This window comes from Microtus oregoni, unplaced genomic scaffold (assembly GCF_018167655.1).
Source record: "Microtus oregoni isolate MIOR12 unplaced genomic scaffold, Mior012 000013F_ref0000133, whole genome shotgun sequence".
Lineage (NCBI taxonomy): Eukaryota > Metazoa > Chordata > Mammalia > Rodentia > Cricetidae > Microtus > Microtus oregoni.
In genome coordinates, this window is record NW_024543072.1 from 37,301,218 (window position 1) to 37,323,075 (window position 21,858).

The window sequence follows — 21,858 nt, forward strand, 5'->3', positions numbered from 1 at the left end:
AAGAGTTGATCATTCAACTTTAGCTCCTCCAGAAAGCCAGAGAAATAAGCTTATGTTTGAGTTTCCCAAGCCTGCTTCTGGAAGCTCACACATGATGTGATTCCCTTGAACCAAACCACCACCTACTCTCATGCTTTTTTTATTTATGAGTCTGATTGGTAAACTCTGGACACCATATGTCAGCAATATCTTAACCCCCCCCCCCCCAATAAGGATGCTACCTTAGTCAACTTTCTGTTAATGGAGCAAATCTATGCGGTCATCAACTTATGCAGAGAAAAGCTTATTTTGCTCTCACTTTATGGGTCTTTGGTTGATGGGTCCCATTGCTTGTGGACTTGCGGCAGCACATTATGGTGAGAGTCCATGGGAAGTGAAGCAGCTCACCTCACGGTCAGCCATGAAGAGAGGCAGAGGAAAGAGCCTCTTCAAACACACGCCACCAGTGACAGAAGGTCTCCCACCAGGTTCCAGCTCACCTCACGGTCAGCCATGAAGAGAGGCAGAGGAAAGAGCCTCCTCAACACACGCCACCAGTGACAGAAGGTCTCCCACCAGGTTCCAGCTCACCTCATGGTCAGCCATGAAGAGAGGCAGAGGAAAGAGCCTCCTCAAACACACACCACCAGTGACAGAAGGTCTCCCACCAGGTTCCACATTTTAAAGGTTCCACCACCTCCCAATAGCGCCAAGCTGTGGACTAAACTTTAGCATGCAGCCATTTGACAGACATTCCAGATCCAAAATACAGCAGGAAGGAATAGTAATAGACATATTACTATTTTAATAGTACATTTAATAGACATATTTAATAGTAAAAGACATCAAGACATCTATTTAGAGGTTGTTAGGCAGCCTCAATAACAAGATCAATAAGAAGTATGATTCCCACACTGATTTCTCTTCCAGTCTGTTGCCACAGAACGAAATGCCTTCTTGTTCTCTGCCCCCAACCCCAACTCTGATAAGGAAGGGCTGGGTTTAGCAACTCCTTCACAGTAGGAGCTGTGTCCCTGACCACAGTCCACACAGACTGCGAGCTGCAGGTCTGGCCACAGTGCTTTCACCTTTTCAATAACTTGGAAATCCTAAAGGTTACTAGTGGCTCACCACATACACGAAATTTTCTCAGAAATTCTGACGATGGCCTCTCCTTGTCTACCACTGCTGCCACTCATGTCTGTGCTCTTCACTTGGCCCTGGATTCCTGTTACTTATCTGCCATTTATTCTCTTTATAAAAAGCGACTGAGGGGGGCTGGAGAGATGGCTCAGAGGTTAAGAGCACTGCCTGCTCTTCCAAAGGTCCTGAGTTCAATTCCCAGCAACCACATGGTGGCTCAGAACCATCTGGAATGAGGTCTGGTGCCCTCTTCTGGCCTGCACCACAGACAGAATATTGTATACATAATAAATAAATAAATAAATAAATAAATAAATAAATAAATAAATATTTAAAAAGCGACTGAAATAAAATCAAGAGAAATTCACCCGCAAATGTTTCTCATACTTTCATGTGTCTATTTTCCATGCTTAACACATCGTAATAAATACAATAAATCATCAGGAAAAATGTCCTCTCACTGTCTTCTGTGAGCGCCACATCATGTGGTAGTCACGGACAGTCATTGGATAGACAGCTTCCGAAAGTTATTCCAAAATTACATGGTCTAAGATTTGTCACTTTCTCATCATGCATCCGCACCTACCTAGTGTTTATGAGAAGGCTACCCAAAGGCTATATGAACTCAGTGCTTACCCACAACCCTGTCATCTCAGTATCTTGGCCCACTCCAAATTCTACTCCAGAATCATTACCAGCTGCCAAACATTTCCGTGACTCTCTGATAAGAACTCCATAAAGCGTGAGTAATGAGTCTTCATCAGTAGCAAGATGTGCAACTTGTGATGTAATTCACAGTTCAGTAGTTTGGGGACCTAAATCCTCACCTAGGTCTGGGAAGGGTAAACTCTCCCTTTTCTCTGATTTCTTCTTTCACATGCAGGTTTCTTCTGGCATAGAATTTTCCAGTCATAGGGAAAGGTTCTATTTCTTGACTTTGGCACCTCTTTGCCATGGTGTGGGTTTTCCACCTTGAGGTTGTCCAGCTTGAGGAACATGACTTGGGCTTATCTTCTGGATGACCTCACTTGCCTCACATCTCTGTGGAGGAGAATCCAGATGTGCACCTAAACCTTAGCCTTGCATGTCTATACCTACCCATGGTACGGTGACTCCTTCCTGTTTGGCACATTGCCCTAGTTACATCCAACACAGACTCAAGTTCATCACCCTGATGAGGCCTCTAAGACAGTGGTTCTCAGCCTGTGTGTCTTGACCCCTTTGGGATCAAACAACCTTTTCACAGGGGTCTCCCAAGACCATCGGAAAACATGGATATTTACATTATGCTTCATAACAGTAGCAAAATTACAGTTATGAAGTAGCAATGAAAATAATTTCATGGTTGGGGTCAACCTGTTCCTTCCCAACTCCACCTGCCTCCATATGTCTTCTCCATCTTCTCTGCTTTCTAAGTTTGCATCAGTGGGTGTAAGACTCCACTGCTTATTTCTGATATTTTAAAAAGGAAAACTGTTCTCATGCTCCCAAGGCCGGCTCTCCTGCCTGTGGTGCCAAAGTTTGGGGGTGGGGGTGGGGGCAAAGGCATATTTCCCTTACCCTTGCCACCCCACGATATACAAGTGAGGGGGCAAGGCAGCACTCCTGCTCTTACTTCTATAGACCCAGCTCAGCTGGGCCCCTGCCAACAGGGTCAGCTCTAGTGTGCTGCCCAGGCAAGGGACCATGCCTGCTCTCTCTTGCGCTGCAGCTGGTAAGGGTCAGGACCAGCTCTCCCCACTGCTGCTGGAGCGGGAAGTGCTAACCACTCTCGTGACCCCAGGGCTAGCTCTCCAACCTGTCACACTGTTTTGTCGGGGAGGTTGCAAGGACATAGGGTGGAAATGATGGGATGGGAAGATGAGTAGGATCAGGATGCATGATGGGAAAGCCACAAAGAATCAATAAAAAGGGAAAACCTTGTTTTCAAGATAACCACTTCAAGGGTGTCTACAAAAGTTTCCAAGTTTTTGAGTGGTTCTGAAAACTTTTGTTACAGCTCATAAAAGAATTAAGACACTGGTGTAGGAGGTTCTTCTGTTCTTGTGTTGCTTTCATTGGTTAATGAACAAAGAAACTGTCTTGGCCTTTTGATAGGATAGAACTTAGGTAGACGGGGAAAACAGAACTGAATTCTGGGAGGAAGAAACCAGAGTCAGAGAGATGCCATGGATCCTCTGCCTGAGACAGACTCTGATTAGAACTCTTCCCAGTAAACCACTGCCATGTGGCGATACACAGATTTATAGAAATGAGATAAATCAAGATGTGAGAGTCAGCCAATAAGAGGCTAGAGAAGATGGGCCAAGCAGTGTTTTAATTAATACAATTTCTGTGTGGTTATTTCAGGTGTAAGCTAGCCAGGAGGCTGGGACGAACAAGTAGACCCTCCTCCCTGCAACAAGACACACCATGAATTTTAGTTGTATCCCATTGTGTTGGGACATTAACCATCAAGATAAAAGTATTTAGCTGTTGGGGGAATTTTTTTCTAAAAGCTCAGCAAAGGTGAGAGATAAATCTCAAAAATGTATCTTTTCTGGTCCACAGTTTCAAAATTCCTATTTAGAGGTTCAAAACTCTATCTGAAGACTATTTTAAAATAAGGGTTTTTTAAATTCAGTGACATAATATAAAATCACAGAAATAAAGAAGTAACTTTACAAACTCTTAAAAGTTGATAACTTCTTGGTCATCTTTGAAGATGGGCATTTTGTTATGTGGCAGTCTATCTAGTAAAGTTTAATTTTTGCACAATGAACAACTAGGAACAAATAATTAGTAGTAATGTTAATAGTAATGGAACAATTACAACAATATTCTATAAAAATAAAAAATATGGACTTTCCCTCTTAAAATGTCTTACTGTATATTGTACTGCTCTGACTGGCTATCCCCCCACCCCCACACACATTTGTTTTGTTTTGTTTTTGTTTTGTTTTTTGAGAGACGTTTCTCTGTATAACCCTGGCTGTCCTGGAACTCACTTTGTAGACACTTAAAGATAATAAAATATTTCAGGCAGAATGATTAGAGCCACAGTATTGGGGAACTGAAAGTCATTCATTCTGTTTAGGAAGTAGGGCTTTACCAGCAGAGGTCAAAGGTGGGTAGACATATTGAGAGAGGAGTCTGAAAAGAGAGGCCGAAGATAGACCAGAAAGCCACAAATATAACTTAGAGATGGTGTATGATGTAGAAGTGGAAATCACCAAAGCAATCATTTAAATAAAAGAACTTAATTATTTTCCCCTGAGATAGAGCATTGTCCAAGCTTCCTCCATGATGGAGAGTCTCCAGCATTTCCACAGATTCTGCCTTGTTTCTGCTGTCGTTACTACAAGTGCTCTTTTCTAACTCTGCTCTCCTAAGGTCATCTCGAGGTCTCAAGTTGGCTGTCTTAGCTTTCTCTAGTACTTTGCTAGTCAACAAGGCAAAGAACAAATAAGAAAAGCAGGAGCAGAGTACACTCTTGAAAGTTAGCCCCACGTTACAGATCTTTTCTAGGTGCCCCACTCTAAATTTTGACTCCTAATTCCATGAATTTAACTTGGTCTTATGATCATAACTTCTGTGAAGGATGTTAGGAAATGTACATTCTTACCTATTCAAGATGGCTTTCCATAATAAAATCACATTTCTGATCATAAAGAAGGAGAAAGGGATTTTTGTAGCAACTGCTAGCTCACTAGGTTAACACTATGGTCTTTTGTCCACATTCATCAAGTTAAAAAGCTGCAGGCTTGCAATACATGGAGATCATTGTGTTGAGGTACATGTATTCCTTGCACACTCTTTAGCTGTAGAAGGTTTAAAGCATTATTATTATAACTTCATGTGTATGCATGTTTTGCTAATGTGTATGTCTGTATACCATGTGTGAGCCTAGTACCTTCAGAGGCTAGAAGATGGCATCAGGTCTCCTGGAGATGGAGTTACAAACAATTGCAAGCCTTTGTGTCTTAGTGACCATGTCTTTGCTTTACAGAAGCTTCTCAGTTTAAGTAGGTCCCATTTATTCAATGTTGCCCTTAATGTCTGTGCTTCTGGGGTTATACATAGGAAGCGATCTCCTGTGCCCATCTGTTGTAGGGTATTTCCCACTTTCTCTTCTATCAGGTTCAGTGTATTCGGGCTGATATTGAGGTCTTTAATCCATTTGGACTTGAGTTTTGTGCACGGTGAGAGATATGGGTCTATTTTCATTCTTCTACAGGTTGACATCCAGTTTTGCCAGCACCATTTGTTGAAGATGCTTTCTTTCTTCCATTGTATACTTTTAGCTCCTTTATCGAAAATGAGGTGTTCATAGGTTTGTGGGATAAAATCCGGGTCTTCTATACGGTTCCATTGGTCGACTTCTCTGTTTTTATGCCAGTACCACACTGTTTTCATTACTGTAGCTCTGTAATAGAGTTTGAAGTCAGGGATGGTAATGCCTCCAGAAGATCCTTTATTGTATAGGATTGTTTTGGCTATCCTGGGTTTTTTGTTTTTCCATATAAAGTTGATTATTGTCTTCTCCAGATCTGTGAAGAATTTTGATGCTATCTTGATGGGGATTGCATTGAATCTATAAATTGCCTTTGGTAGAATTGCCATTTTTACTATGTTGATCCTCCCAATCCAAGAGCAAGGGAGGTCCATCCATTTTTTGGTATCATCTTCAATTTCTTTCTTCAATGCCTTAAAGTTCTTGTCAAATAGATCTTTCACTTCCTTGGTTAGATTTACCCCAAGATATTTTATGCTGTTTGTGGCTATCGTGAAAGGTGAAGCTTCTCTGATTTCCCTCTCTGCTTCCATATCCTTTGTGTATAAGAGGGCGACTGATTTTTTGGAGTTGATCTTGTATCCTGCCACATTACTAAAGCTGTTTATCAGCTGTATAAGTTCTTTGGTGGAGTTTTGGGGGTCGCTTATGTACACTATCATATCATCTGCAAATAACGAAAGTTTAACTTCTTCCTTTCCAATTCGAATCCCCTTGATCCCATTATGTTGTCTTATTGCTATTGCTAGAACTTCAAGCACTATATTGAAGAGGTATGGCGAGAGTGGACAGCCTTGCCGTGTTCCTGAGTTAAGTGGGATGGCTTTGAGTTTCTCTCCGTTTAATTTGATGTTAGCTGTCGGCTTGCTGTATATAGCTTTTATTATATTTAGGTATGACCCTTGTATCCCTAATCTCTCGAAGACTTTTAACATAAATGGATGTTGAATTTTGTCAAATGCTTTTTCAGCATCTAATGAAATGATCATATGGTTTTTTTTCTTTCAGTTTATTTACTTGCATATCATCATAGAATCTTCATCTGGTGATGGATAGAGATAGAGACAGAGACCCACACAGGAGCACTGGACTGAGCTCCCAAGGTCCCAAGGAGGAGCAGAAGGAGGGAGAACATGAGCAAAGAATTCAGGACCACGAGGCGTGCATCCACCCACTGAGACAGTGGAGCTGATCTACAGGGAGCTCACCAAGGCCAGCTGGACTGTGACCGAAAAAGCATGGGATAAAACCAGACTCTCTGAACATGGCGAACAATGAGGGCTGATGAGACACCAAGGACAATGGCAGGGGGTTTTGATCCTACTTAATGTGCTGGCTTTGTGGGAGCCTAGCCAGTTTGGATGTTCACCTTCCTAGATATGGACGAAGGGGGGAGGACCTATGACTTAACACAGGGCAGGGAACCCGGACTGCTCTGTGGACTGGAGAGGGAGGGGGAGAGGAGTGGGGGGAGGGGGAGAAGGGTGGGAGGAGGGGGAGAAGGGTGGGAGGAGGGGGAGAAGGGTGGGAGGAGGGGGAGAAGGGTGGGAGGAGGGGGAGAAGGGTGGGAGGAGGGGGAGAAGGGTGGGAGGAGGGGAAGAGAAATGGGAGGCTGGGAGGAGGTGAAAACTTGTTTTTTGTTTATGTTTTTTTTTCTTCTTTTCGCAATAAAAAAAAAAAAAACAATTGCAAGCCACCACATGGGTGCTGGGAATTGAATCCAAGCCTTCTGGAAGAACAAGGAGTACTCTTAACTGCTAAGACATCTCTCTAGTCCCTAGCTATACAATCATATTCTCTCTCTCTCTCTCTCTCTCTCTCTCTCTCTCTCTCTCATATCATAAAGGGATGTTTAACATTATCATTATTTTTATTTTATGTCTGTTGAGATGTTCATGTATTTTTTGTCCTTCTCTTATTTCAATGTGATGTGTGTGTGTGTGTGTGTGTGTGTTGAATCATCTTTGCATCTCTAGTATAAATGCCTTTTGATCTTAATGAATCTTTCTTTTAATGTACTGATAATTCCATTCACTACGTTAGTGATAATATTTTTCTTGTGTTCATCCAGAATAAGGACCTGTAACTGTCTTTCCTTATAGTATCTTTGACTCTGGTATGGGATAATGCTGACTTTATATATAATTTTGGGAGTTTTCTTTCCCAGTTGATTTTCTTGAAGAGTTGAGAAGCATTGAGGTTATTTCTTTAAATGTTCAATATGATTCATTATCTGTCTCTGAACATCTCTCTGATGAGATTATTTTTATTACTGATTCAGTCACATTACTCATGATTTGTATATACACACTTTCCATTTCTTCATGATTCAGCCTGGATAAATTAGTTCTTGGAGTTGAAGCATTTGTCTCTGCCATGTTACCCAACTGGTTGTAAGTATAATCATTTCACAGTGTTTATCATCTGTTGTATTTCTATGGTTCCTTTTGTAATGGTATCTCTTTCACAGCTGGTCTTCTTTGTCTGAATCTATTAGTTTAGTTAAAGATTAGACATTTTTTTTGCTTAAATCTATTTTAAAAACTCAGTTTCATTGAATTTTTTTTCTTTTTGAGGTTTCAATTTTTATTCAAGTTTTATTTTAAGTGATATTAATTACAATATTTGAAGGGGAGGAGTTAATTCCACACAAAACAGGAAAGTCTATAATATAGCCACTAAACTACTAAAAAATAGAGTGGAGTGACTATAACAGAAGTCAGTTTAGATCCCTAGTGTTGTCATGGTGTGACTGCAATCACCTACCTAGCTCAGAGCTGGAGATACAGGAAGCTATTCCATATTCTGGTGCAACAGCAATAATAATAATAATAATAATAATAATGAATTGAAGAAGAGAAGGAGGATGAAGAAGAAGAAGAGAGGAGAGGAGAAAAGAGAGGAGAGGGAAGGGGAGGGCAGGGGAGAGGAGAGGAGAAACAAAGAAAAGAAAACCACACCACCACGCAAGGAAAAATTAAGTCCTGAATGACTGTCTGCATATAACCACCCTCTCTACTCTCCAATGGCACAAAAGAAGTTGCTAACCACACCCTGAAGACTGACTACTCTTAGTATAAAACTTAGTATAGTAACTGATGGGCTAGGATGGGAACAGGGCATGGAGGTCTGTCTAAAACAGTTCCTTTCACATAGGCGTGCTCATGCTTGCTTCTCAGCAGTTAGAACCAGAACACCAAGGCTGCTCAGTAAGTAACAATCTCATCTGTGGATTCGATACAGATTCACACAGGGTCAGCACACTCCCAGCTTCCACTTGCATGTGCCATCTCTGGAGGGTCACCACGACTCACATCTACAGCTAAAAGGACCTTTCTGGAATGGGGTTTCCTTCTATTGCCTTTCTGATCTATACTTATTCCCACTCTGATCCTTATCATTTCCTTATTCTCTAGTTCTTTGGGGGTCTATTGTTCAATTAAAATCATTCTTTTAAATATAGGCATTTATATCTATAAATTTGCCTCTTATTAATTGAATTGCTTTTGCCATATCCTGTAATTATGTTTCTATTTTCATATGCCTCAAGATTTTTAAAATTTCCTTTCTGATTTCTTTTTTGACCCATTTCGATTTCCATGAACATATCTTTTAATTTGCACACACTTGTCTACTTTCCATTTCTCCTCCTGATAATTCACTCTAATATGATACCATTATGGCTAGAATTATGGGATCTCTGATTTCCGTCTCTTAAATTGAGAAAGTCTTCTTTTGTGCCTAATATCTAATATACATTCTATCTTATATTTTCCTACTGGAGATGAAACGGCTTGTGAAACTGGCATTGTGCCCAGACTCTGGATCACCCTAAAGATCACCAAGAGAACAAATCCAATGCAAAAGCGAAGAGTCTCTTTTTTATTATTCCTGCATGCTGGGGCTGACCATCCTCTACAAAGGCAAGAGGCACACACTGAGAAGGAGGTGGAGGCTTCTTTCAAGTCTTACTAAATGAAGTGCAATTACCCATGTCTACGAAGCCAGGGTCTGGAGTTCATGCCCAGTGAAGAGGAGGAAAGTAGTTACAGCACCCAGGGTTAAAGCAGCATAACAGAGGCCTCTTTTACTACAGATAATGCCGCACCACCTCCTTCTCCACAGGTCCATGGGTGGAAGTTATTGATACCCCAATGACAAAATCTGTCAGTGTCCTCTGCCCAGCACACACCAAGGAACAATGGTGGCAGGGTCCTGTGGCTCAAACTGATATTCTCAACTTTTCTTGGTTCCTCGTCGATTCCAAACGTCTCAAGTATGCTTTCTCCAGCATCTCTCTCCCTTATTCATCAGTTTTCTTCTGTCTTCCTGGAAGTACTTATCTAGATCTTTCAGCCCTCTGAAGAACATTTTCCTTTGTTGAGAGCTGGCTAATTGCTACTATTAATGACGGGTTTTTTTTTTTAAGGAAAGTGAAAACAACAACTTCTACCCTGTCATCTTGTTAGTGTTACTTCCCTTGAATTTTAAATAAGAAAACAGAAGCCATTTAGTAACAAAGTAAGAAATACCATCTTCATACTCATCTTGGGGGGGGGAACCCCATAAATTTTAACTTTCTATACTTCTTTTACAAGTACCTATGTCTTTGGTGTGTATGAAATAAACTCTTTCAGGGTAGAGACTGTGGTTTATACAAACAGTAACTACAAATATTACATGCTGAAAATATCACAAACTATGACTTGTTCTCAACGTCCCATTGAGTCCTCACAGTGACCCTGGGAGAAATTTCTCTCTTCTTATTTGCATTTAGTAAGAAACCCACAATTAACTGATTAAGCAAAGGATTCGGTTGATAAGTGGAAGCAAAAGTAAATCCCACCTTGAATACACACCAAATCATGGGAACTCTCTACCAACTATATTGTGCCTCCTGAAAAAAAAATAAACTTAAATCTGAGGGGAATGCACCAGATGAACGCAAATAAAGTAATCCCACACTAGCTCCAAATAGGGCATAATAAGGGGTTCTTTATTTAAGGGGGGGCTCACAGATCACAACAGGGGAACAGGAATGGAATCCCAAAGCCACACCCAACCTGGTCCAGCCTCTCAAAGGCCATTGACTGAAGGAGGTTCCCCCATCAAAAATCTTGCTGTGTATTCCAGACTGGACTTTCCATCCTCCTGCCTCTGCTTCCTGAGTATTAGGATTATAAACCTATATTGCCACATCTGGTCCTCTCCCACCTCCCTAATCTCTCAGATGCTCTAGATCAGCTAGAAGAAATAGATGCGTCTTAAAAGAAATTTAACAAATATCTGCTTAAATAAGTTAACTTGAACTTTTGGGCTAGTCATCTTTTCGTCACTATAACAAATGGTCAATTTAAATTAACTTAAAGGAAAAGGTTGCTTTGGTTCACTTTCTCAGAGGTTTCAGCCCTTGTTCAGTTGGCCCCATCGCTTTGGAGCTAGTATCCAGGCAGTCTATCACAGCAAGAGCGCATGACAAAGCAAAAACATTCACTTTGTGGCAGGAAAGTGAAAAAAAAAAAAAAAGTGAGGGCTACAATCCCACCATTCCCCCTGTGCTAGATAGTTTTCTGTCAACTTGACACAGGCTAGAGACATCTGAGAGGAGAGAACCACACTTAAGAAAATGCCTCCCTAAAATGAGGCTGTAGGCAAGCCTGTAAGGCATTTTCTTAATTAGTGATTGGTGGAGAGGGCTAAGCCCATTGTGTGTAGGATAATCCCTGGGTTGGTGGGCCTGGGTTCTCTAAGAAAGCAGGCTGTGCAAGTAATGAGGAGCAAGCTAGTAAACATGCTCCTGCCTCCAGTTTCCTGCCCTGTTTGAGTTCCTGCCCTGACTTCCTTAGAAAACAAACAGTGGTATGGACGTGTAAACCAAAACCCTTTCCTTCCCAACTTTACTTTTGGTCATGCTGTTTCATCATAGCAATAGAAACCCTAAGACACCCTTCAACTGGACACACCCTCATGGCTTCAGACTCTCCCATGAGGCCCCATTATCTCCTAAAAGTTCCACCAATAGCATTATTGCGGGGAAAGAGCATTTAACTCATGGATCTTTGGGGAGCCATTCACAATCCATACCTTAAAACTTAAAAAGCTCAAATATGAATCTGAATTCATTAAAGCTACTTGCATCAACATTTTTTGATTTCTTTTCTTTCTACACCTACTTTATCCTTTACTTTCCCTCCGTCATAGTCCCTTGTTCCTTTTCCCCACGCTCACATGGCTGCTGAGAAGAACCGATGTTACTGAGGTAGGTGTGGTGCACATTGTTCTTACTCACTTGAGAATTTCTGGCAGTACTCTCCAGAAAAGCATGGCTTATTGTAACTTGGGAGAGGTTACTGACTTAAGTCTCTGGTGGCAACAGTCCGTTCAGACTAGAAATTCTTGTAACATGTGGATCTAGACGCAATTGTCTGCATGTCTAGACTTAGATTAGTTTGGAATTGTATTGCTTTTTTTTCTCCAGACTCCTGGAGATTTTATTCCTCTTCCAGAAAAATTCCTGTTGAATATTACATGAGTTATGTTTTTACTTGACATTAGACTAGTGTGGAAGTCTGCCAAGGTAAGAGGAAGTTCTGCTTTTGATCTAGTCTGAGACCAGCTGCCTTGGCTCCTATCATAAATGTCTTCCAATTATAAGCTTATGGCTTATGTGCAACTCAGAACGCATCCTACATCTATCTTCCTAATGTCTTACAGAAGGTACTGTACCCTATGCATAGAGAGGTTGTAGCAGGTAATTAGTAATGATGCAATTGCTCTCCTTGTGGGTAGATAATTGTGGTTTATGAAGCGTGTCTTACAAATGTATACTTAAGAACTAACCAACTTTGGAAAATGGAAAAATTACAGGCCCCCAGGGAGCTATTTCATGCTACCAGTAAGAACAAAATAATCCCCAGGGTAAGATCTGGATTTTTACAAGAGAATTTTACTATTTGGCAATAAACTCCCATTAATGAGGATACTCATGCTCCAGATATTTCATTATTTTGGGGGAAAAAAATAAAGGCCCTGCATGAGAATTTTTTATTAACATGTCTTTGTATTGACCACTCAGGGTCAGTATGCAGTATGTCTGTTCAATGTGTAGTTTCAATTTTTTTGTTATAACATCTAGAATCTTACATTTATAATACTAGCTTCAGTCTTAGAAGATTCATATCCTCTTATATATCAAGTCTTTCCTCCTTAGTTTCAGTGCTCTCACTTTTCTTGAACTCTGGACCCACACAGACAAGTTGGAACCCATACTGAACTTCCAACTTTACAGACACTTCAGACTTGCGGAAGGAATTAGTCCCCTTGCCTGAAAAGGTGGACACACCTGGACATGACTTGGATAAGCTGAGAACTGAGTTAGGGAAGCTGCATAAGCCAGATGGGTTCAGGTAGCTAGGAGAGCTGGGTTCAGATGTTGCTTCACGACAACAGAATGAGCCAACAGCAATAGGCTTGCTTGGCACTTACCTTTACACTAACAACATGGCTGCCCTTTTCTTTATACTTCCAATCTCAGGCAGAGTTCTACTGTGAAATAACCCTTCTGTGAAGATGTGTCTTTGCCAAGGCGCCTCCTGATTGGTTTTATAAAAGAGCTGACTGGCCAATAGATGGGCAGGAATTGATTAGGCAGGAGAACCAGACTAGGAGGATGCTGGGAAGAAGGGTGGGGCTCTCAGAGGGCACCAGCCAGAAGCAGAGGAAACAGGAGATGAGCCACATGCAAAGGGTAGAACACAGATCAAATATGTGTTAATAAGATGTAAAAGCTAGTTAGTAACAAACCTAAGCTATAGACTGATCATTTAGAATTATTATTAAGTCTCTGTGTGATTATTTGGAGAGCAGGCAGTCCTGATGAAAAACTCTGCCTACAGAGTTCTCCCTATAACTATCAGAGAGAAATGATTCTAGGAGTAGGATTTCCATTTTAGTTAAATTGTACTAGTACAAGACCACCACATTTCTGCATTTATCACCTTGGCATCAATACAAAAATCTTTAATTAGATTTAACTTTCAACTCACTGCAATAGTGGACTGGTGCTTATTCTCAATGAGGCAGGTGTCTCCTAAGTAAACAAGGCCATGTTAGTTTTCCCTACAGATAAGAAACATGAACCTTACCCGTCTTCAGATGGTGTTTTTTTTCCTTTTACCCGAGTTATAGCCATTCTTTGATATCCTGTAACTTATACTGTAAACTATAAATTTAGTTCCATTCACTTCATGTTATATTAGATGCAAACAAATTGGAGAGTTGAAGGAAAGTAGCAATTAATACTCATACATAAGCATAGTCAGATTGAAATAATGAAACTATGCTAATAATAACAAATCTTCACATCCAAAATTGACTTTAGTGTATTGGGTGGTATTTTGAACTTCTTCTCCCTTGTTTCTACTCTCATCTCATTGGTAATGTTTCACAGAGCTGGTTTCATCTCATCTTGAAGACTTGACTTAAATCACCTTCTTTTTTCTTCCTAATTTATAGTAGCTAACTTAATTTTTTTCTCTTAACATTCTGATGTTCTTCTTTCAAGATGTATATTTGTGTGTGTGTGTGTGTATGTGTGTGTGTGTGTGTGTGATTTTTATTTTTTTAGATGGGGTCTCACTGTGTAGCTGACTGGCCTGGAACTCCCTTTATAGACCAGGGTGATCTTGAACTCATAGCAATTCACCTGCTTCTGCCTCTTCCAAGCTGGGTTTAAAGGCAAGCTTATTTCTATTTCTCTGTACCTCTGAAAACATTATTTTGAATGAACAAATAAATTCCTTCTTTTTTTTTTTTTTTTTTACTGCCTGCATGTATCCATCGCCAAGTGCCATTAGCTTTTGGTTATTCATGTCTCAGATCCTCTTCTCTCTTTCCAGTCATCAGCACTCAGCTTTTATCGATCATTTATCCTCTAGCTCCTCTCTGCTTGATCTCATAGTAAGCACTGTCGTAGTTAGAGTGTCTATAGCTGTGAAGAGACACCTGGACCACAGTATCTTTTTTCTATTTACTTTATTTCTTTTTTAAAGATTTACTTTTATTTTATGTGTATTGGTGTACCACCTGCCTGTGTATCCATGTGAGGGTGTCAGATCCCTTGGAACTGGAGTTATAGACAGTTATAAGCTGCCATGTGGGTGCTGGGAATTGAACCTGGGTCCTCTGAAAGAGCAAGCTGTGCTCTTAACCACTGAACCATCTCTCCAGCCCAATCACAGCAACTCTTATAAAAGAAAACCTTTAATTGGGGCTAACTTACAGTCTCAGAGGTTTAGTCCATTATCATCATGGTGGGAAACATGACAGCATACAGGCAAACATGGTGCTGGAGAAGAGGTAAGGAGTTCTATATCTTGAACCTCAGGCAGCAGAAGTGAATGCCATACTAGGCCTAACTGGAGCATCTGAGATCTCAAAGCCAACCCCCTAATGGCACACTTCCTCCAACAAGGCCATACCTACTCCAAAAAGACCATACCTCCCAATAGTGCCACTCCTTATGGACCAGCTATTTAAACACATGAGTCTATGGGGGCCATTTATGTTTAAACCACCACATATAGTATATTCAATACTTAGTGAGAACAAATTGTCATAACATCTTTATATTTCCAGTATACAGCACAGTTGGCATGCCGGTACATGAAGCAGGAATTTAAAAGTGTCTGTAGATGAATACAATACTATCAGTTACATAAAAGATGCATTAGGAAATCTACTGTTTCTAACTCTGGGTATTTTATCAATTCAATACCCTAAGCTGAAAATCCATAGATGAAATCATTCTTAAACTTTCAAATGTCTACTTTCTAAGTAATAATAATAATAAAATGTATTTGACCACTGTTTAATGAAGTTTAACTGTACATTAAATAAGAATAATTACTCACTTATTGAGAAGAAATATGTCAGTATAAAAGGTCAAGAGTTTAAAATACTATGAACATGCTTTAAGGGAATAAAAATGTTAATGATAAAAATAAAAATAATCTAATGTTTTATTAAGGCTGTTTATTTAATAGAATAATTTTGGGGTTTTTTGGGGGGGGGTTGATTTTGGGAAGGACAGTTTTCAAGGCAGTGTTCTCTGCATATAGCCCTGGCTGTCCTGGAACTCTCTTTGTAGACCAGGTTGGCCTCAAACTCACAGATATTCACCTGCCTCTGCCTCCCAAGTACTGAGATTAAGGGTGTGCGCCATCAACCCCACCTGGAGGAATGTTTTAAAGCATCTAGACATTGTATGTATGCTAAGAGTAGGGTTGGTAACAGATGTAATGGCACAAATATTTGATCTTGTGAATAAAAGGAGACCAATAGCTAAATTTCATTTCCCTAAAGAAATAAAATTTCACTGAAGGATAGTACTATAGGAAAATTAATCTATGTTATTTAACTACTGGTTGATTTAAAATAATTAATAAGGTTTGTTGTCTTGAATGGTCGTAGATTACAGAAATTTGTATCTTAAAACCAATTATAAAGGTAGAATATGTTACTATATCTTAAAATTACAAAGACAGTGTGTTTCCCTACTAAGAGAAATAAATATTTACTCCCTAAATAAAGTCGGCCACTGGACTAAAAGGATCTTTTATGGAAATTCCTTGCTAACTTTTTTATAATCTATATAAACTACTTTTTAATTTTGTTATTCTAATTATTGTTCTAAGCTCAAACCTCAAAAACCTAAAAAGGTCAAGACAGCACGAATGAGAAAGAAAAGCGAAAGGTCTTCTCTCTATCAACAAAAGAGAGAGAGAGAGAGAGAGAGAGAGAGAGAGAGAGAGAGTATACACACATATATATGAAAAATCATATTCCCAAGCTTGATAAGATTCCCTAAAGGAAACCCCGCTTGCCATTTTGTTTAGGCTGATACCACTCTGACCTCCCCCTGTAGACAGGCCTCAAGATGAATAAAATCGACCCATTCTGTTAGCCAGACTTTGCTGCCGGCCCCTGTTTACACAGGCGCCAGTAGCAGAGCTTCACGCTTGCAAGGGCCGTGGGATGGTCAGCTACGGTGGAGTGTAAGCGGGACGTACAGCTCCACACTTTTGCCTGCAGCAGCCTGCCGAGTTCTTCTCACAGGCTTCCAGTAGAAACAGAGCTGGAGTTTGTCATCGGGAAGCGATTTTACATAGATTTAAGCACAGTGATCCAAAGAAAGGTGCTCAGGCGAAGAAGGACCTTTCCACTCTAGTGTCTCAGCAATAACCATGTGGGGAAGGGGAACTTTCAAAAAAAATCTTTTATGACAAATGAGGATTCTTGTGGAGTTCCTAGAACACTGCAGATTTACAGTTGGGAAAGGTCAAAAGGCATAGTTAGTATAAGGCTTAGCCCTTTAGCAAGGTACATTGATATTTTAGCACTCTTATTTGAAATATGTCCACGAAAAAGAATATTGTCTCTGTGTTGATAACATTTATAGTAAATTGTACGGAGATCTTAATTTTGGGCTGACAATGACTTCAACTAGACTCTAGTGTGAAATGTCTCTTTTTAAATTTATTTTATTTTTTAAGATGTATTTTTATTTTATGTGCACTAGTGTCTCCTCTGCATATGTGTCTGTGTGAGGGTGTCAGGTCCCCTGCAACTGGAGTCACGGCCAGTTGAGAGCTGCCATGTGGGTGTTAGGAACTGAATCTAGGTCCTCTCAATGGGCAGCCAGTGCTCTTAACGGCTGAACCATCTTTCCAGCCCCCGAAATGCCTCTTTTGTTCCCTATGTCCTCTAATTATCCCCTATTCTGCTCGCTTGACTCAAAATAATACTTCAGCACTCTGAATTTTTATATTCTTCGTCCTCAGGCAGCTCTTTGTCTCTCTGTTTCAGGTGCTGCATCGATTGTCCCCAATTACAACCCCAACTCCTCGGTCAAAACTAATGACCCCACACCCCACCTCCCAAAGTCTGAATGCACCCTCGGACCAGCTTATAGGAGTCTGGTGAGAGATTAAGTACTAGTAAACCTTCACGTAGCTTTCTCCTAGCTCGCATTTGTGGTTCATGGCACCTTCCCAGGCTTTGATACCATAGAGTAAATGGCTGGCTTCAGTAACTGCCGTGTTGGGTTATTAGGAATTTTGAGAGAGATTCCAACCACATAATTAGTATGTAATGGGGACACTATGGGAATAAAAATTTTGAAAGTGTTTCCTCAAACTGAGTTTTTTTTTTTTTTAAACAGGATATGTTGCATTAAGTAGTTTGTATGTGGGAATGTTTGAAATCCCGGGGGATGGTTGTAGCAGTCACAACATCATCTACTGAAAGCCACACAGCCTGGTCTGTATTAAACAAACAGTCTGAATGTAGTAAGATCTGAATATCTTATTATTGTCAATAACGATGAACTTGGATGCTATGCCACTTTCCTTTCCTTTTTCTTGTCTAGCAAAAAAATAGCTCAGTGCTTTTCAATTGACAGAAAATAAAATATTTAAAGTAATTTTAAGTCAAAATGAAAAACAGAATATTGGCAAGAACTTAAATTTTTCCCCAGTTGCAGTAAATTCTCTTTACTGGAAAACTTTCAGCATCACATTCTAGGGTATGGCCAACATCTTTTCAGTTATATTAATCTGAATGTAATTGGTCCCCATAGTCTCCTAAGGAGTGGCACTGTTAGGAGGCATGGTTTTGTTGGAGGAGGTATGGTCTTGTTGGAGGAAGTGTGTCACCATGAGGGTGGACTTTGAGGTTTCCTGTGCTTAGAATACTTCCCAGTGTCTCAATCAACTTCCTGTTTCCTTCAAGAAGTAAGACTCTCAGCTATTCCTCCAGCATCATGTCTGCCTGCATGCTACCATGCTCCCCGTCATGATACTAATGGACTGGACCTCTGAAACTATAAGCTGCCACCTCAGTTAAATGTTTTTCTTTATAAGAGTTGCCATAGTCATGATGTCTCTTTACAACAATAAATAGTCTGAGAAGCCCTGAGATCCTATCTCCTCCTGCCTCATCACTTCCACTCCCCACCTCCTGAGTGCTGGGATTAAAGGTGTGAGGCTCCCAAGTGCTGGTATTAAAGGTGTGTGCTACCACTGTCCGATTTCCAGGTTAACTAATGGCTAGCTCTCCCCTCTAATCTCCAGGAAAGTTTTATTTATCAGAACACAAACAAAATATCACACAACCTGTACCACACAACAAATGTGAAGTTTGCAAACTTTATTGTGTCCTGGCAACTACAACTGTATTGTTCCTGGCAATTATCTTTATAATTTGTATCTGACTAAAGAATAAAAAGTCTGATTATTCTCAGTAAAAGTCACAGCCTCAGTCTTTGATGTGGGATATCCTTCTGTATATGCACTGTTTTTATTGGCTAATGAATAAAGCTGCTTTGGCCTATGGCAGGGCAGAATATAGCCAGGCCAGAAGAAATAGAAAAGGAGAGAGGAGGCAGAGTCAGGGAGATACCACGTAGCTGTCAAAGAAGAAGGATACCCTGGAACTTTAGGAACCTTAATGGTAGGGCACAGCCTTGTGGCAACACACAAATTGATAGAAATGGATTAATTTAAGATGTAAGAGCTAGCTAGGAATATGCTTGAGATACTGGACAAACACTGTTGTAATTAAGATAGTTTCTGTGTGATTATTTGGGTCTGAGTAGCCAGGAAACGAATGAGCAGTCTCTGCTTACAAGTCTTGCTGTGCTCCCTCTAATCTAAGCCTGGCTTCGTTATTTATGGCCATATCAGGTGACCTTGACCACATAAGTGAGTGAGGGCGCTTACACCTGCCTATCTAGATGTAGACCCCTCTGTTGCCACTCTAACACCGTGTCTGCCTGTGTGCCACCATGCTTCCTGCCATGACAATGGACTTAAGCCCCAATTAAATGCTTCCCTTCATAAGAATTATTGTAGTTATGGTATCTCTTCACAGCAATGAAACCTTAACTAGGATGTTTGTGGAGGCTGCTCATTCATTTTCCAGCAGTCCAGACCTGAAATAATCACTCAGAAACTGTATTAATTAAATCACTGCCTGGTCAATCATTTAAGTGTATTGCTAGCCAGCTCTTCTATCTTAAACTAACCTATTTCTATTCATCTGTGTTTTGCCACATGGTTGTGGCCTACTGGTAAGGTTCCATCTGACGTCTGAAGTCTGTCTCCTGCAATGGCTACATGGCTTCTCCCTGACTCCTCCTACTATTTCCTCCTCTATCTGCTTGGAATTCCTGCCTTGCCCTATTCTGCTAAGCCACTGACCAAAACAGCTTTATTCATTAGCCAATAAAAGCAACATGTATATAGAAGAACTTCCCACACCCCTAAGACATGTATTAATACCTTCAGATAGAAGAGGAAAATAAAATTCTGAGTGGTTAGAATAAAATTTGCCAAAATCCCTCAGCTATTAAATGAGAGTCTTTAAAGCTATATTCTCAATACTGTGCTTTCTCCATTTTCTGCCTTGTTTTGTTTACACATTTTGCTCATTCATTGAATAATGCGTATCAAACTAGACCTCTGAAGTAGGCCTTGTGAGCACTTACTGCAATAGTACAAAATAGGATTAATAGGGAGAATAAATGAAACCATAATCAATGGTTTGAAGAAAAGGGTGAAGGAGGGAAGATGGTAGATTCAGGAATGATTATGATGCCTTTGGTCCACACCATGGACCAGGAGGATGAGGTTAACTAGGAAGGCAGATCTTTCTACAGTTAACAAGCTTTGAGAAGTGCCCACTCCATCCACATAGAGATGCTCATGAAGGCCAGAGATACAGAGCTTAGGAACATGCCCTTTGGTGTCAGTATCTTTGGTCTTGAATTTGTGCACTTTAGGCAAATTTACCTGAGGTCTCTAGTTCTTGTGTTTAAAACAGGAATCATAGTAATGCCTACCTAAAAGAGTTACTGGGAGTACAGAATTAAACAGGTTTCAGAAGATGGCTAATACAATGCCTAGAATAGGTTGAGTACTCAATATGTGGGGGTTTGTTAGTTAGTTAGTTTGTTTGTTTACTAATAATAAAAATATTATTACATAATTACAATGATAGAACTTGGAGAAACTGAGAAAGAAGAACATTCCTGGAGAGAGAAACTGTCCCCTCGCTGGAGATGGTTACTAGCATGCCAAAAATCAAAACTGTACTGTTGCTTTATTGTTCAATGCATTGAGAAAGTTCTCAGTGTTTAAATATTGGAACCAGATCATGGCTTGTTGAGTACCTAATGGTGATCTTTGTCACAGAGGGGAGAGGAGACTGTGCAGTCCCAGACAACACCAGTGCCAGAGCAGTGGACAAGAAAGAGTATAAATACCAAGAAAGACAGAGCATAAAAAAGGCAGGCTGGGGGAAGGGAAGAGGAGATGAGGAAAGGGGAGGAGAAAGGAGGATAGAAGGAAAGGCAAAGGGAAATAAAGAGAAGGGAAGGAGAGAGTACGAAAGGGGAAGGGAGGGGGAAAGGGAATAGGGGAGAGGGAAATGAAGAGAAGGAAAGGAGAGAGTAAGAAAGGGGAAGGGAGGAGGGGAGAGAGAAGGGAGAAGAGGGAAATAAAGAGAACGGAAGGAGAGAGTAAGAAAGGGGAAGGGAGGAGGAGAAAGGAAATGAAGAGAAGGGAAGAGAAGGAAGAAGAAAAAGAAAGAGAAAAGGGGAAGGGAAGGGGAGTCCAAAGAAGCTAAGGCTAAAGAGCACTTGGGGAAGAGACAGTCATAAATATCAAGGTGGCACCAAGATTCCTGTGGCCATACTATGTCACAAAAGTCACTCATACTTGTGACCTCCTTTTAAGACAGCAAGTTATTGCTACCAGGCAGAGGGGACCTAATTCTCAGATTATCCAGGGCTAGACATGAGATGAAAAGCCCTGTATGCCCCTGTATGCTTGAAAGGACCCTGCATAGCCAGAAACCTTGAACTGTGAGCAAGGGCACTGACTTCCAGCTCAGCCATCCCCTAGACAGAAGCAGGTAAGGAAGCCAGAAAGCTTGCCCCCTCCTCGTGCTTATGAAAAATTAACTAATCAGGATATGTTGAAAAGAAACACAAAGAAAAACAACACTCTAAGCACCAGTGGATTCTAAGGTCTTTTATTCTATCCATGTAAACACCAACAGTATTATTATCTATATTGTTAACATTAACATGTATACTCTCTGAGAGTCAGGAATGCACTGAATACAAAATTATGGCTTAAAACCAGGAAACCACTTGATAAGCTTAAGAACATATTATGATTGACATTCCAAAACTGACTTAATACAGTGTGTAGTTACAGTTAATATCTTAAAAATTAAAGGAATTTTTTTACCTTCATTAAGAAAAAAAATTCCTCCCTATATCATCCTGTAAACAATGCCATTAGATAACCGTGGGTAACTTTTCGGGATGGAGTTATCAAGAAGCCTAAGGGAGAATATGTAGATTGCAAAGAGCAGACAAAAGAACAATGAACAAAAAC